At 63.6% G+C, this 8,282-nt stretch overlaps 1 long non-coding RNA gene across 1 annotated transcript; it reads left to right on the top strand.

Annotated features, from left to right (window-relative positions):
• Positions 1-1,785: 1,785 nt before the first annotated feature.
• LOC131424232 (uncharacterized) lies at positions 1,786-8,232 on the top strand. The gene is made up of 3 exons (XR_009226930.1): positions 1,786-2,950; positions 3,632-3,724; positions 7,493-8,232. It is a non-coding gene; the product is annotated as an uncharacterized LOC131424232 (long non-coding RNA).
• Positions 8,233-8,282: the final 50 nt, after the last annotated feature.

The following is an 8,282-nucleotide window of genomic DNA, read 5'->3' as shown; positions in this document are numbered from 1 at the left end:
CCGTTCCCACCCCCACCCCATGGGCTCCAGCACCTCCGTGAGGCCTGGCGGACACCAGTGTCCTCTGGTCGGATGACCTTGAGGGGAGACAGGACAGCTGCCTGGCAGGGAGGAGGGAGTGGGCGTCCTGAGGGGGCCGCTGAGAGCAGGAGAGTCCAGTCCCGGCCCTGTCCTCGGGGGCCCCACCTGAGCAGGCCCTTGACACCCTGATCACACTCTTCCTGATGCCTGAATGCCGTGCCGGGCACCAAGGCCAGAGGCAGACCTGACACATCTGGGGTGCCCAGTGACTCCTGGAAGTCACCACAGGTCCCAGGGCCCTTGTTCACCCCAAGCCCTGCCTGGCCCAATGAGCAGGGAGGAAGAAGACGGCCTGTACAGGCTGCTGGGGGCTCCGTCCAGCCTCCCGGGCAGCCAGGTGGCCAGCCATCTGCAGCCTTCCCTCGATGCCTCTGGCACGGCCAGGCCTGGTGCTGGCCATGTGGGGGCCGTGTGCCGGTGGCCGGTCTGGCCCGGCAGGCTGCCTGGAGGCCATCTTGAGGGGGCATCTGCACACAGCCAGGTCTCGGGCCGTCCCCCGCTGTCCTGGTGAGTGGCAGCCCTGCTCTGGGGACCTGGGGCTTTGGGATGAGAGCCGCCTTCCCCACCCATCGTCCTTGGTAAACAGCAGGTGCCTCCTAGTGCTGGTTGGGGCGAAGCCTCGAACACAGCACGTGTTTTGCCGAGTGCCTCCCGGGGCTGAGGACAGCCATGCTGGGCAGACCAGGGCGGCACGCCTGCTGGCCAAGGCTGGTGACAAGTGACCACCAAGGGCTCAGAGCGCCTACTGTATGCCAGGGGCAGGGACAGAGCAGTGACCGAGGAAGACATGGTCCTTGCCCACAGGGTGCTCACAGCTTCAGGCGGGTGGGGGCCGGTGACAGGGGTTGCTGTCCCCTGAAGCAAAGTGGGTGGGGGTCCCGCCGTCGGCTCAGAGGGGCGTCCAACGAGGGCTTCCTGCCAGGGGGTGTGGGGACCTGGACAGGGGAGGCCCCTGCGGGTGGCCGGGCCAGGACACTCTGGGCAGAGGGGTCACCTGGGGGAAGGCCCGGGAGGTGCAGGGTGCACAGGACTGGGCCTAAGCCTCAGGAGTGGGGACGGGGGCGTCCCTGGTGAGGGGTCTGGGGACACGGGCCCGGGGGGCCTGGGGGACTGGTGGGGGAACAGAGGGCACGTGGTGCGACCATGTCCTGCGTGTCCCCATTGGGGACTTCAGGACCTGAGTCCAGCCGACTCCCAGGTCGTGGACGGGCAGAGCGAGGCTGGGGGCCGCCCGGGGCCTGGCCGGCCGCTGTCCCGACCTGTGAGACCCAGCAGAGCCCCAAAGCCACCTTGGGCCCAGGGCGCCATCCCCGTGTCCCCTCTGCCTTGGCCGAGGGCTGAGGCCAGTGTCCCCAGGCGACCCCTCTGTTGGCGCCTGGAGCTGTTAGCTCTGCTCCCAGCGGGGCTTTGTCACCCCACACAAGTGACATTTATTTATTCCCTCACAGGGAGCGTGGCGGGAATTAATTATTTAGCGCCGAGGAAGCACTTTGAACACGGAGGACCCGGCAGCCTGGGGAGCTGCTCTGGTGCCGCCCACGGGGACGGGGCTGTCAGCTGCCTGCGGGGACGGTGGGGGGACAGGACTGCCGTGGGGACAGGGGTGAGGGAGCGGAGGAGAGGAGGGGGCCAGGGAGGGGCAGGAGGGAGGGAGTGACAGAGGAGGTGACGGCGCGCGATGACGGCTGGGCACGGGCAGGGGACGCACCTCCATCCACGCAGCCTTTGCCAGGGGAGCCCCGTCCTGCTGGGAGGGCAGTGGAGGCCAGCAGCCCAGGGCCCAGCGTCGTGCCCAGGGAGAAGTCGGCCGGCTGGGCGGAGGTGGGCAGCGCAGTCCTGGGCTCCCCAGCTTCTTCCTGCACCGGCCCCACCTCTGCCTCCGTCCACCCCCACAGCCCTGGGGCCAGACCACATGCATTCAGCAGGTGCACAATAAGTGCCTGCCCAGGGGACCGGGATGTCACCAGAGGCCTCTGTGGAATGAGCCAGGATGAGGGAGGGGCTGGGAGAAGCAGAGGAGCTGCCTCGGTCTCCCCACCTGGAACCCGAGAGCAAAGGCACAGAGCCACAGAGACAGGTGGGGACGCCAGGGCTCGTCCCCAGAGTGCTCGAAACCCACCCGCACCTGCCATCCCAAGGTCCAGCGCTGGGCAGAGCCCTGCGGCCTGTGACGCTCTTGGCCACCCGAGGGGCAGGTCCCATGGGGCCGTTCTGTATTTAGATGCTGAACTGAGCCCAGAGAGGTGAAGGGCCGTGCCCGAGGACACACAGCCAGAGAGGGGCTGAGCTGGACCCAAGCCCACCCCAGGCCCCTGCTGGACGGCAACGGCTGGGGAAGGAGGACCGGGCTCCTGGAGGAGGGGGAGGCCGACCCAGGCCCTGCAGAGGCTCAGCCTCCAGGGCACGGCCACCCTGATCCCCACGAGGCCCATGTGTGCTCTGAACCAGAAACCGCCCCCGCTGTCAATCAGGAGGCTGTGGGGGGCACCGAGGCCCGGCCACTGTGGATGCCCAGCCGGGAGGCGGGCAGACAGCGAGCCGGCCACTGCGGGCTGTTTCCATGGCAACGGTGCCAGCTGCCCTCCCTCTGCGTGGGCCGCATCCTGCCTCTGCCAGGCACAGAATGGGCTGTGTCGCACTGCCCCCTCTGCCAGGCGTCCTGGGGTCCTCAGGTGCCCCAGCTCATCTGCCACCCAGCAGAGCTGACCAGCCAGACGCCCGCCCAGCAGCCAGCACCAGCAGAGGTGTTTGAGGATGTCACCTTCACAGATGTCAGTCACTTAATTCTCCTGACGACCCATTTGATAGAGAAGACGGAGACCTAAAAGGCAAAACCGCGTGTCCAGCATCTGGGACAGTAACGAGCAAGGTTGGGGGTCCCATGCGCTGTGCGACCTAGACATTTTGCTTGACCTCTCTGGGCTTCCAATTCCCCACTGGAAAAATAGGAAAACAGAACCTGCTTCCCAGCATCCTCAGGGACTCAGTGAGTCCAGGTGCACTGGTGGCTGGGGACGTCCAGGGGCCAGCTGGGGTCCCACAGGGCAGGAGGAGGCCCTGTACCTGCCCCGCCTGGGCTTGCGGGGCCTCACTGCCCTGATCCTGCAGAGCCCTGGCCGCCCTGGCCGCGGGAGCCCCAGGCCTGTCCCTCCCTTCCTTTCTCACTTGCCGTGTTGGGACACCGACCCCAGGAGCACAGACCCCGTGAGTCCGGTTCTCATCCACCTCGTCCTCTGCTGGGTCCCACAGTTGGCAAGGGCCCGGGAGCAGTGGGTGCTCAAACAGGCATCTGTGTGAAGGACTGCGGGCACTGTGGGGAGTGTCCAGCCCTGCAGGCGCTCGAGTACCGCGGAGACACTGGGGACCCAGGAGGGGACCAGGTTCTGGCCCCCCATGTCTCTCCCTCTCTCTCTGTCCCCACCCCTCCCTCTCTCCTGCTCCCCTCTTGTCCCCCCCCCCTGCCTGCATCTGGTCTCCTCGCTGTCCCAGCCCTGATCCTGGCCACCCCTGCCCCGCTTCCCACATTGCCTTCTCCCCGTCCCGCCTCCAGCCTGTGATCTTCCCGCCAACGAGGAGCAGGACCCACGCGGGACGGGGAACTGGACACACTGGCCCCACGGGTACTTCCCCGCCGTGGGACAGGGTGAGTCCGCCCCTGGTCAGGAGCCTCATTCTCCTCATCCATACCCGGGCAGAGGGAGCCCAGCACTCGTGGGAAGCCCGTCATGGGGGAAGGGCTGGGCCTCTGGGCTGCCCGGGGACCCGCCCGCCTGCTGCCCACAGGGCCCACAGCTGCTCCCGGCTGCTGCTGCGAGCCAGGAGGGGCCTCAGCTGTGAAGGCCCAGCTCCCTGGAGGCGGGAACTGCTGCTCCGTTGTCCCTGGCTGGCCTGGGCTTGGCGAGTCCTGAATTAACAGCAAGAATGTGGCCCCACTGCATACCATCCCAGGCAGCAATCACTCCCGCCCTCCTGGAGTCCAGGCCTGGACCCCCCCCAGGACTCAGCCAAGCCGACGCCCCCCCTCCACGCTGAAGCCCCCTTTCCTCCTGGATCTTCTTCTATTTCATAAGGTTCGTTGTCCCCGAGTCCTCCAGACGAGCCGGATGCAGGGAATGGTCACTTCACAACAGGCCGGGCTGCTTCTGCCTCCAAGGGTGCAGGAATCCTGTTGCCTCCCTCTTAATAACAGCAGGTGCAGGACGGGAGCAGCCCCTGGGCACGTTCTGTTTTCTGTTTTCACCCTAAGGAAAAGGCGTCACCTGCATTCCTCATTTACAAACCAGGTGACAGAGGCCCAGAGAGGGTGACCTGCCCAAGGTCACACAGCCAGCAAAGGAGGAGCTGCAATTTGAGCTCAGACCTCTGGTGACCAAGAGGCCTTGCGGAGGGGAGGGCAAAGGCAGGCGAGCAGCGGCCGAGGCTGGTTCCTGAGTGAGGCCAGGGAAGGACAGTGACCTTTCCCCAGGAGACAAGACATGACATTTCATGGACCCTCGAGGTCCAGAGGGCTTCAGGCACGCTGAGATCTTTCCTAGTTCTTGGGCCACTCCACCAGGCTGGCCTCTCTCAGGCCACCCAACTGTGTCCCAGCAGCTGCCAGCTGTCCCAGGTGCTTTCAGCCAAAGTCCCAGGGAAGATGCTCATTGGCCCAATCTGGGTCACATGACCATCCCTGAACCAATCACTGTGGTGGAACCAATCACACCAGGTACAGGGTGAGGAACAAGGGAGGAAGGCATTCAAGGGGACACAGGAGGTGGGCCCAGATGTCCACCGCAGGGGCTGAGGAGGGAGAGGGGACTGGGCGGCTGCAGGCCAGAACTCAGAGCCCCTGAGCGGCTGTGCTGGGCCGGCCCTGGAGCTGCCTGCAGAGTGGGCGCAGAGAGGCCGATGAGAGCCTCAGGTCCCCGTTCTGTGAAGGGGCTGAGAACTAGCCACGCAGACTGCGGAGGAAGGAGTGGCTCGTGGTGCTGGCTCAGGCCAACACGGGCCAAAGACGCAGCGGGTTCCTGCTGATGGCGCAGACCCCACGTGGCTCCACTACCACTGCTCAGCCTGGCCTCCCCTCCGCGCCTCCTCGGCCTCACTGGCCTCCTCCTCTTGGAGCCTCCTGGATTCCCGGAGTGCTCCGACCCTCCCAGGCCCTGATGGCTTCCCATGGGGGCTAGCTGCTCTTCTGGAAAGTGTCACCACTTTGAGACACCTGGACAGGAACTAGTGAGTCCCGAGCTGTGGTCTCCCTTCCTTGGCAGCTTCAGGAGTCTTGGGGACCCCGTCTGCAGGCTCAGGTCAGGGGCCCACAGTTCAGAGCCAAGCCCACAAGCTACCCCAACAGGCTGTGTGACATTGGGCAAGTCACTCTGCCTTTCTGGGCCTCAGTCTCCTCTCAGAGCAAGCTTGAGCTGAGCAGGAGCCTGGGGCAGCTCCAGGGAGAGGCAGGTCTGCAGCCAGCGGCACCCCTGTCCCCGGCACAAGTCACACCCCTCCAAGCAGCAACCCCTGGGGCCGCGCCCCCCTGCACAGCCAGATCCTCGGAAGTTCAGGCAAGGCCCGTGTGTCTCTGGAGTCCCCGTCCCTTGCGCACAGAGACAGTATTCTAAGGACCCTGGGTGGCCACTGTGACGACGCTGACGGCAGAAACATCCCTGGGGGCCTCCTGGGCTCCGTGATCCTTCTCTCCACTGGCCTAATGTGACCCACAGTCTTCCTGCAGTGACCTTTCTCAGGGAGGCAGATGGAGACAAGGTTCTGGGCCCAGCTGGACCAGGCAAGCCCTTCTTCCAGCCTCCTTGGCCCCTGGCCTTCCGTGCAAGACTCCTTAGAGCAGGGCCTCCTAGACGTGAGGTGACTGGCAGGCCACTCAGGAGCACCCACGGCAGCTTGTGTACTTATTACAACTAGGAATTGCATTTAGCTGCATATGTCAGAAAACACAAATAGCCATGGCTTACCCAACGAGAGGCCTCTGTTTCCTAACACGCTCTCTGGAGACGGCCTGTCCTGGTCTGGGAAGGCAGCTGCCCCGTGACATCGAAACTCAGGGTTTATCTGCCCATTCGAATCTCATAGTCATCTATGGTCACAAGACGGCTGCTGCACCTCTAGCATTGCATCTATGTTCCCGGCATGAAGAGGGGAAGGAGCACAGGGCAAGAGGCCTGCACGAACTAGAAGTCCTCCGCAGTGACGTCCACTTCTATCTTACTGGCCAGCCTGTGTATGGGGCGGCCCCTGTTCCTCTGTAGAGGAAGTTGGGAAAGGTGGGGCTTATACTGGGAATGCTCCTGTCCTGAGTAAATCCGAAGGAAGGAGGAGCACGGAGGCTGGGACCGCAGCCGGCAGTGTAGACCACACACCAGGCCTGCCTGCCGCTGGCAGTGTAGACCATACACCAGGCCTGAGGGTGGGCGGCCATCATCTCTTGGCCCACGGGACCTCATGCTCAAGACCATGTCCCCTGGTGAGCTGTGGAGATGCATGTGGCAGGGACGCCCTCGAGGGTCTGCCGCAGGAGTCAGGGACTGAGGGTCTGCTTTCCTCGCCAGCTCCTGCGGGGCTCTGAGGTGCTGGCCTGGAGCCCTGCCTCGCGGGGGCTGCTAGCCTGGGATGAGGCCGGCGCTGAATTGACTTTGAAAGAGTCGGAGCCCAGCACTGACCTATGGTACCCCCCAGGGACCCCAGGAACACAGGGGCGGGTCCTGAGAAGCGCCAATCACCGTCTATGGGGGCTTCCCCACCAGGGAGCAGGAGAGGGTCCCTGGGGACAGTTGCAAAGAGGTAGGAGCGCAGAGAGCCTGCTGCACAGGGACCGTCCCTTGTTAGGGGACACCACCAAGAAGCCCCAGCCCTGCAGGTCATTCTGGGCCATGCAGAGTGGAGGGCTGCAGAGGGGACAAGGCCAGCCGGGATGCCCCACACCCAGCAGGAAGCCAGGACCCCACTACTGGGGCAGGGAGCCACCGGCCACCGGGAACAGGCAGTGCGTCCCTGGGTCTGGCTGGGTTCCAGGTGCCAAGGATTTAGAGCTGATGTCACTGTGACCCCAGCAGACTGGACACTGTGTATCAGCAACCAGGACACCGGAGAGGGCATCACATGTGCCCTGGCCGCAGCCCACCCCGCCGCCTCGCGGAGCCTCCTGCACACCCTGGGTGGCCGTCACTGGGGCTGGGCTGAGAGCTCAGCTTTCATTAAAGTCACTCTGGGGGGGGGGTTGGGGCTGGGGAGTCTTCTGCTCCACCTCAAACCACAGGTGCTAAAAGGGGGCTGGGGGGACAGAGGGGATTTGGCTGGGATGAGGGACAAAATGAATTGATACCACTGGGTGCCCACACCATTCTGGTGACCCTGGTGACCCTTCCTGCCCTTGCACCTGGACAGGAACTGACCCTTATGGTCTTTCATCTTCCAGGTGGCCAACAGACCCTCAGCCTTCCGGCCCCTCTTCCCGCTACGTCCGCCTCAGAGCAGCGGCTGTCCCTGGGCTTGGTGGCCAATGATGAGCCAGGAGGAGTCTGGCGCAGACGCGGTCACGGCTCCGGCTCCCTCCCAAGAATTTAAATGGCTGTCTTGAATGACTGCTGTTGACAAGATCAATAAAATTGAGCTACCGTTGTCTCGGCCCTTGGCAGACACGCAGCGCGCAGGAGTGGGGCTGGTGGCCACGGCGGCCCGGGCCTCCTGGCAGGCTAGGCTGGCCGGGGCTTGGGAAGCAGGAAACGCAGATGAACTTGAATGTCTGACCTCCCCGTGGACTTCACTTTCCCCCGACAAAGTGAGCGAACACTGGCCCGTCCCGGGTCCCCTTTCCTCTGCTTTTTAAGATGGCAGCTGGCCACCGAGTACCCTCGTCCATGCTCAGAGACTGGAGGGAGTCCCTTAGCACCAATTCCCACCTTCTGGGAAAATCTTCTGTGTTCACAATGGCTGTCACCACAGCGGTGACCCTGGGGCCACTAACGACCAGAACGTGACTCCAGCAGTGGAGTTGAGAGAGGAAAGGTTCAAGACAAAACCCAAACACACAACAAAACCTTCAAGTAAAATTCGCGGGGGGCTGGGGATGTGGCTCAAGTGGTAGCGTGCTTGCCTAGCATGCGTGAGGCACTGGGTTCGATTCTCAGCACCACATAAAAATAAAATAAAGATATTGTATCCACCTAAAACAAAACTGAAAAATAAATATCAAAAAAAAAAAGTAA

Source organism: Marmota monax, unplaced genomic scaffold, assembly GCF_021218885.2.
Source record: "Marmota monax isolate L192 unplaced genomic scaffold, Marmota_monax_Labrador192_F-V1.1 WCK01_AAM20220418_F8-fsc00092, whole genome shotgun sequence".
NCBI lineage: Eukaryota > Metazoa > Chordata > Mammalia > Rodentia > Sciuridae > Marmota > Marmota monax.
Note: the sequence above shows the minus strand (reverse complement) of the source record. Positions and strands in the feature narration are given on the sequence as shown.